This window comes from Xyrauchen texanus, chromosome 34 (genome assembly GCF_025860055.1).
Source record: "Xyrauchen texanus isolate HMW12.3.18 chromosome 34, RBS_HiC_50CHRs, whole genome shotgun sequence".
NCBI classification, from domain to species: Eukaryota; Metazoa; Chordata; class Actinopteri; order Cypriniformes; family Catostomidae; genus Xyrauchen; species Xyrauchen texanus.
In genome coordinates this window covers 5446597-5456266 of record NC_068309.1, presented here as the reverse complement: position 1 = coordinate 5456266, position 9670 = coordinate 5446597, and positions in this window count along the sequence as shown.

The following is a 9670-nucleotide window of genomic DNA, read 5'->3' as shown; positions in this document are numbered from 1 at the left end:
CACACTTACTTTCTCCATCACTGTATGGTGGGGTAATTGCTCAGCAGAGGATAAATATGCGCTGAATAGGGTAGTTAGGACAGCGTCAAGGATAATTGGGTTGGACCTCCCTAAGATCTGTGACATCTACAACATCCGCCTACTTAAAACTGGACTGAAAATACTTAAAGATTATTTGCACCCCGCTAATTCCCTTTTAATTCCTCTACCATCAGGTAGAAGGCTAAGAAGCATCAGATCCCGAACCACCCGTTTTTCAAATAGCACTTATCCACAAGTTGTGAGGTCCCTCAATTTACACACAATTGCTCTGCTTACACAATTATGTCCTTCTCCTCAGTATCACTAAATGCATTAGCATTTTATTTGATTTATTTATTTATTTGATCATTTATTATACTTATCCATTGGTAGCAACCCGAGAATTTGTTTTTTGATTTTGTTTTGTTTTTATTGTATATGTCATGTCTGATGATGTGTTGTAATTTTGGTCCAATACTGTCTTGTACTGTCCTGAGTGAGCCAAATCACTAAAATGAATTCCAGGCGATTTGCATCGTTTTGGCAAATAAAGACTTGAACTTGAAAACAGCATTTTCTTATTTTGCATCATGGAATTCCCTCCAGAACACATTTCATATAATTTGTTACCTTTGATAATAAAGAGTTTGACTGAAGAGTGCAATTGCTTTGTATAAGATGGATTCTGTAATTGTAGTCCATTGTTTTCATGATTGTGTCCTATTTTTGTCTGATGTCTGTTTTTGTTGTGTTGATCTTTTAACTTTTTACCTTGTTCGGTGTGATTTCTTGGTCAGGTCTCCTCCAAAAGAGATTTAATCTCAAGGGACTTCTTGGTTAAATAAAGGTTCATTAATAAATAATACATTTTCAACATGTATCTTGCATTGTTTGCTATTGTAATAATTCATTGTTAAAATACTAAATTAAAAGAAGATCATATTGTTGCGTTTTGACGTATCGACACAGAGTTTATGCACTAGAGTTAAATGGAAAAATCTTATGTCGATGTTTGGGAACTTTTAGCAATCATTTTTGCATTTCCATCAGCTTTATATTGATGCGCTAAACGTTTTTGGATGGAATCATATAGTTATTGTCTCTGTCACAGAAATGTTGCTAGCGGTCTTGAGTGCTCTCGCTTATTTGCTCACAAATACAAATGTTAAGATTAAATGATCAGTACAATTGTTGAATAGAATAGAAGTGTCTGGACTGAATGAAATTTACATTTATGCATTTGGCAGATGCTTCTATCCAAAGCAACTTACAGTGCACTTATTACAGGGACAATCCCCCCCGGAGCAACCTGGAGTTAAGTGTCTTGCTCAAGAACACAATGCTGTGGGGATCGAACCAGGGAGCTTCTGATTAACAGTTATGTTCTTTAGCCCATTATGCCACCACCACTCCAATGAAGTCTTTCAATTGGGTATTTTTTCAATCGAGAATGAGATTATAGAGTTTGGAATCTAGTGGTCAAAATGACTGCTGTGGCCATTCTAGTGGATCCACAATTCCGGTAGTTCTAGTTTTAACGATAAAAAACAAAGAATGTTTATTTGAACACATTTTGTCACTAAAAGGAAACTGTTTTAGATTTAAACAAATCGTTCTTGTTGTGCATATACATACATTAATCAGCAATGATATAAAGTTCTAGCTAGTAAACGGTCTGCACTTATATAGTGCACTTTAGAGGTTACCAAAGCACTTTACACTGTATCCCAATCACATTCTCACACACCACTAGCTGCCATGCAAGGTGCTAGCCTGCCATTGGGAGCAACTTGGGGTTCAGTGTCTTGCCCAAGGACACTCCGGCATGGGGAGTCATGTGGGCCAGGAATCAAACCACCATCCCTGCGATTGGCAGCCGACCTGCTCTACCACCTGAGCTACAACCGCCCCCAAGTAGGTTAATTGAGTTGTTTCGTGTTCTCCCAAAGAAATGCTAAAGTTTTAAATACATTTATATCATTTTTATTACAAATAGAGTACAATTTAGCCATTGCCTTTAATGATAAAAACAAATAAGACAAATCACTATTAAAAGAAAACACAAGATTATTGTAAAATGTAAAGAGAAAATTTTTCGCGCGCTGAACAATCCACGTGATAAGACGCGCGGGTTGACGGTCTCAGACGCGGAAACAGATGGATTCCTCCTCTGCCACCCGAATTGAAGCTGACCACGAGTACTTAAAAAGCGCATTGGGAATTGGGCAATGGCTTACTCTATTGTATATTTCAACTTACACACTATCATTTTTCACTATAAGCAAGTTTAAAATATTATTTTTACATTTTTTAAATACTTTTATTTAGTGTGTTCATCATTCAGTGTGCAGACAAGATCTGGTGGATTTAGACTATTCAAATTAGGCATGTAACTGGTGTCCATTTATCCTTGAAACCACAAAAAAATATGAAAATATGACCAGACTTCATTAAATACACCTTGATATGCAACGAGGATAAACACAACATGGTTTGTTCCAAAACCTGTTTTGTGGAGTGAATTTCCCTGTTTGCGGCCAAACATGAACCTTAATTTACGTTTCCTTATTTTTATTTATATTTATTAATGTATTTATTTTGTATTATTGCTTTGGCACTATTTTCACAAGAAAGTGGCAATTTTTCAAAACTCTTAGTACTAATCCAACAACAGATAATCAAAAATGCACTTTTCAACACATTTGATATTGATAATACAAAACAGAAAATAAAAAAGGAAGATTTTCACTACATGTAATACATTTTTCATCTATATATTATTTTCATTCACATTATATATCTTTCATAATGCTATTACCATCAAACCCTTCCATTGCATCTGTTCTTCTTCAGTTTAATACATTTGTTTTTCATTTAATCCACTGATCTTAATGGTTAATCAATGAATCATCTTGATTCTCTGATCTGATTATTGTGGTGTTTATAAGGTATCAACTACAGTAATTACTGTAAGAGCTTTCAATCAGGATAAACCAAACACAATAATCCCAAATTATTCATTATTATTATTATTATGTATTTTGTCCATTTGGTTGGATAATGTAAGTGTAATGTCCAGTGTGTATATTACAGTAGAGTAACTTCTCTTGGATCTAAAACAGCGTTTTCTTATTTTGCATCATGGAATTCCCTCCAGAACACATTTCATATAATTCACTTTGTTACCTTTGATAATAAAGAGTTTGACTGAAGAGTGCAATTACTTTGTATAAGATGGATTCTGTAATTGTAGTCCATTGTTTTCATGATTGTGTCCTATTTTTGTCTGATGTCTGTTTTTGTTGTGTTGATCTTTTAACTTTTTACCTTGTTCGGTGTGATTTCTTGGTCAGGTCTCCCTCCAAAAAGAGATTTAATCTCAAGGGACTTCTTGGTTAAATAAAGGTTCATTAATAAATAATACATTTTAAACATGTATCTTGCATTGTTTGCTATTGTAATAATTCATTGTTAAAATACTAAATTAAAAGAAGATCATATTGTTGCGTTTTGACGTATCGACACAGAGTTTATGCACTAGAGTTAAATGGAAAAATCTTATGTCGATGTTTGGGAACTTTTAGCAATAATTTTTGCATTTCCATCAGCTTTATATTGATGCGCAAAACGTTTTTGGATGGAATCATATAGTTATTGTCTCTGTCACAGAAATGTTGCTAGCGGTCTTGAGTGCTCTCTCTTATTTGCTCACAAATACAAATGTTAAGATTAAATGATCAGTACAATTGTTGAATAGAATAGAAGTGTCTGGACTGAATGAAATTTACATTTATGCATTTGGCAGATGCTTCTATCCAAAGTGACTTACAGTGCACTTATTACAGGGACAATCCCCCCCGGAGCAACCTGGAGTTAAGTGCCTTGCTCAAGAACACAATGCTGTGGGGATCGAACCAGGGAGCTTCTGATTAACAGTTATGTTCTTTAGCCCATTATGCCACCACCACTCCAATGAAGTCTTTCAATTGGGTATTTTTTCAATCGAGAATGAGATTATAGAGTTTGGAATCTAGTGGTCAAAATGTCTGCTGTGGCCATTGTAGTGGATCCACAATTCCGGTAGTTCTAGTTTTAACGATAATAAACAAAGAATGTTTATATGAACACATTTTGTCACTAAAAGGAAACTGTTTTAGAGTTAAACAAAACTTTCTTGTTGTGTGTGTATACACTAACCAGCAATGATATAAAGTTCTAGCTAGGTGGGTTAGTAAATGGTCTGCACTTATATAGTGCACTTTAGAGGTTACCAAAGCACTTTACACTGTGTCCCAATCACATTCTCACACACCACTAGCTGCCATGCAAGGTGCTAGCCTGCCACTGGGAGCAACTTGGGGTTCAGTGTCTTGCCCAAGGACACTTGGGCATGTGGGCCAGGAATCAAACCACCAACCCTGCGATTGGCAGCTGACCCACTCTAACACCTGAGCTACAACCTCCCCCAAGTAGGTTAATTGAGTTGTTTTGTGTTCTCCCAAAGAAATGCTTACTTAACCGTTGTTATCCTGAGACCTAAGGTTTGCTAGCTAGCAAACACAAACCTGTAGCCGCTAAGTCTGTCTCTGCTGCTACACTTTGAGTTTCTGGCATCCTCTCAAACACATCCCGTGCTTGTTTCTTTCTAAAGAAGTTGCGAATGTCAATTTTCCCACTTGGTCTTATTCTACTCTTTACAAATGTTATGCTGAGTGACAACGGGGCATTCACAACTCTATCTGGACTGGCAGGTGCTTTGGCTGTTTGTGTGTGTGTGTGTGTGTGTGTGTGTGTGTGTGTGTGTGTGTGTGTGTGTGTGTGTGTGAGATTGCAAGAGTCTTCCATCTCTATTATTCATCAGATGTTTAGTTTGCACATAAAAATAACGTTTCCCTGAATGACACATGTATGTAAATTGATGGCATTTTCATGGTTGAATGTAAAAGGTAATGTAGGAAAAGTTTTTCATTTATTAATATCTGAACATTTACATACGGGGAACGTGGGGATATTTTTTTCCTCAAATGCAAACTGTGTTTAAGGAATTTCAGGTTCAATATAAGTTAAGCTCAATCGACAGAATTTGTGGCTGTATTTGTGCATAATTTCGATTGCCATAAAAAAAATTGTTTTGACTCGTACCCCATTGAGGCGCTTACAATGGAAGTGAATGGGGCCAATCAGTAAAATACTGACTGTTTCAAAAGTTTAGCCACAACAAATAAACAATATGTAGGTTAATATTATTTTAGTGTGATAAAATCACTTACTAACAATTACTCTGTAAAGTTATAGGCAATTTTACAACTTCATTGCCATGACGAGTCAACATAATGCTGTAAACCCTAAAACAATCATAAAAACGACGATTTAAATAACTTTACAGCTCAAATAATACAGAAGTTTTAACAAAAGAATGAATGTAAGTGCTGTTATAAAATTATAAACTTCACATGTCTGCTTTTTAACTCTCCAATCATTGGCCCCATTCACTTCCATTGTAAGTGCCTCACTGTGTGCCTCACTTAACTTGGATGTTTACATGAATTTATGCAGTTAATCAGCCCGAAATAGCCGCGGGTTGATGGTCTCAGACGCGGAAACAGCTGGATTCGTTCTCCGCCACCCGAATTGAAGGTGACCAGAGGAATTAAAAAGCGCATTGGGAATTGGGGATTCCAAATTGTTTAGACTGTAGATACAGGAGTTGTTACTTAAATGGAATAAAGTGTTCTTCATCACTGTTTGTCAGTAATGCATTTAGCTGTATTTTGTGCTTGGGGTGCAGTGGGTCAGGGCTAAGCCCCTAGTCTCTTCAAACTCTAAAAACGCCCCTGCTTTGAGGAGCTTGATGCTGCTGTGATGGACTCGGCTTTAATTGAATGAGAGTAAAAAGTACCCACTTTTAAACCTACTCTAAAAGTAAAATTGTATCCAAAAAGTTACTCAAGTAAATACGAGGTAAATGTAACGCGTTACCACCCACCTCTGGACACAGTGAAACAACAGTGAAACATAAGAGGGTATCTTCCTACTTATTTTTTATATAAATTATATTTTTATGATATAAAACAAATTCAAATGACTTACTTAACATTTTAGGGCTCTGTTTTCATGAGTGTGCAAAGCGCAGCACAACGTGCTATGACAGTGCGTAATGTCTTATCCAATTTACGTGAGAGCACAAAGCCCAAATTTATGTTTTTAAGTTTATTCATAATAATTTTGCCATTGCAGGTGCGGTGTGGCCCCTCTAGCTGCTGTTTTTTCATACCTGTTTCGGCGCATCTTTTCCTGTGTGCGGTTTCATCAGAGACGCTTCATTGCTTGTTCAGCCAAACTGGTTGCACTAAGTTTGCCTGGTTTCTGCATTGTACAGTGCAAAACACTAAATAAAAGACAGTGTAAAACATACATAGAAATAACATAATTGTGTACTGTTTGTTGTTCCAGAAATTAAATAATTGTATAATGAATGCTTGTCAAATAAGAGTGCTCTCTAATGAGCTGGGATAAGGAGCATACAATAAGGCAGAAAGTCATATCCAGATTGGGTTTCGTGATAATAATGTGGGAAATTGCGCTTTAAAAGTAACTCGTCTTACATTTACAGCAGCACGTATGATCCACATTAAGTAGAACAGAAACTGGAGCTGGCAGGTCCAAAGATGCAAAACTAAGGCTGAAATTCTACCTTATCTCCTGAAGTTGTTCAACACTATCAAACACTATCATTTTTCACTATAAGCAAGTTTAAAATATAAAATTTATTTCTGAAATACTTTTTTTAGTCTGCTTGTCATTCAGTGTGCAGACAACATCTCGTGGATTTAGACTATTCAAATTAGGCATGTAACTGGTGCATTGAAACCACAAAAAGACTTCATTAAATACACCTTGATATGCAAAGAGGATAAACACAACATGGTTTGTTCCAAAAACCTATTTTGTGGAGTGAATTTCCCTGTTTGCGGCCAAACATGAACATGTTTCCTTTTGAGATATCAGAACAGCTGACCAAACATGCCATACCACAGCCTGTACAACTGCCGGAAGGTGGGGGGAGGGGGTTTGTGGGAGGGGAGGACAGGTATCAAAAGGTCAAATGTACACCAATTTGGTCATAAATCATAGGCCATAAATAATTTTTGTCACAACGTATATTATATTTACTATTCATGTAAACCTCACTCCCCTGGCCTCAAGAGGCGCAGTAGCGAAGCCTTTAGACTTCTTGTTAGCGTGGCTGCCTCCCATGTTGGAGATGCTGGTTCAAATCTCACTCAGAGCAGGTGGAGTTGGAGCGGGTCGAGCAGATGTATGTAAAAAACTTATTTTAAGTCTTCTAACACACGTACACAGGAGTTTTGTGTACTAGCAACATCTTAGCCCTTGTCTTTGTCTACCACTTTAATGTTCAGAATAGCTCCAGGTTTTTATTATTAATAATAATCTTGTTAATTTGTTTCCATCAACATTCTCTTTTTTTTGTTATCAAATTTTTTTCTTTATTATATATTTACATATATATAAAATGTAATTCAATATGTCAAAAGAGGATGAATTTTGAAAATTGCTGCTGATTTTAAAGTGATCTAAGAGAAAATGTGATTAATATGAGTTTGAATTTACTCCTAAGTGATTATCTGGTTTAATTTAGGACACATTGTTTATAATTCTTTGTATTTTACCATGAGTGTTTATGAAGTTATTTCAATCCTGTATACGTTCATGGGCCCTATTTTAAAGTCCCTGTGAACCGGAAGTTGCAAACGACTTTTCTCCAGTGTTGTGACGTATTTCCGAGAGAAACGGAATACTAAATGAGGCAAAATAGTGGGCGTGGCTTTTTTTTCCAACTAGAACCTGATTGGATCTAAAAAAGTAGGTGTTTCATTCAGAAATGGAGGCAGATCTTAATGCAAGTTTACAATTGGTTGTTGAGGATTACTCGCCGCCTGAAACACCGCCAGCAGTCCCCTTCCTGCAGCAGGAGGAGGAGGAAGATGAAGAAGAACAGGAAAACACGGAGGATCATTTCGTCACGGGGGGAATCAGACCTTACATGTTTGAGCCGTTACATGCGGAGGGTTCGAATGGTAAAAAGTGTTCCGTGAGTGTCACAACCAAAAATGCACCTCCTCGCCATCTCTCCTTTCACACGCTGTCAATGCTCGCAAACACACAGGCAGCCTGTCTACTGTCAGGTGGAGGGGCGTGGTTACGGATGTTAAGGAGACACCTAAACCGTCAAACCTACGTCATCAGGCAAGGTCCTCCAATGCAGAGGGGCAGGGAATTTTCAGATTTTGATTAAAGATTACGAAGCCAAAAATTTTTTTTGTGTGGATTGACTTGCATGGATGAATTGTTCACCACAAAACGATCAATTTAGGCAAACAAAGTAAGTATGGTCAATTTTTAATTCATGGGGACTTTTTGCAAACCAAAATTATGTGCTTCATTACTCGTTTGGCTGCAGTTTCCCAGTAAAATGTAAAGTGGGGGGTGCCAAAAGTGGGTGAAATTATGTATTCAGATGAGGTTTTTATGATGACTATTAGTTGGATATTAAACCTAACTGATGGTGTTTAAAAAGCAAATTTGACATGAAAAGCACTGAAGCAACCACGTCATGCAGTGTAACTTCTATGGCACTTTCACTTTAGAGTGGTGATACAACACATGGTCTTACCAAGTCTGTTCGGAAGCACATCATGTGGAATGGTCCTGTGGTAGATCCTACCCAAGAGGGGGAGTAGTTACTTCAAGACACGGTGACTGGGGGCAGAGAGACCTCTGCCCAAGGAAAACACAGTTAACCAACGGGGAAACGCTTTTGTGGAAATACATCACATGGGGTTATCGACGGGATAACCAATGCATGTGGAGCACCTACCCCAGTTCAGGGCCTAATTGACGCATATACTGGGCCGGCGGTGAGTTTCTCAGAAAACTCACCAGCCAACGGGATAAGGAGGAAGAACGTCCAGGGTCCACACTTTTTTGTGAATGCGACTGGGAGAAGGAGTGCACGTCTTCACGTCTAAACACAAGCGGTACACCCAGCCAGATGTCCCGGGACATATCTGTTTGTGTAACCTGACAACACGGGATGAAACTGGCTCAACTTGGAGGTTGTAGAACCTTGTGAAGGTGTTAGGTGTTGCCCAGCCCGCTGCTCTGCAGGGGTCTGCTAAAGAGGTGCCTTTGGTCACAGCCCTGGTCGTATGCATGCAGCCCAGCGGGGGGAGATACATCCTGGGTATGGTAGGCCATAGCGATGGCGCTTCCTTTCCGCTGTCCGCCAAAGCAGACAAAGAGCTGCATGATTGTGTCTAACACTTCAGGTGGTAGGCCACTTAGGTCTTCCGCGTCCCATCCAAGGGCCAGACGTGGAGGTTCCAGAGGTCTGGTCGTGGGTGCCAGATGGTGCCCAGTCCCTGTGAAAGAAGGTCCTTCCTCAGGGGAATTCTCGACATACTTGCGCAGCCCCAGGAGCCAGCTGTGTGCCATCGTGTCTGTGCCGAGGGGGGCCTGAGCGGGCAGTGGGATGATTCCCAGGAAGAGAACAGGTCTACCTGTGCTTGACCAAATCGAATCCACGTGGTGTGTGCCGCGGTGCCATGCCATCTCGCAACTCAGGCCC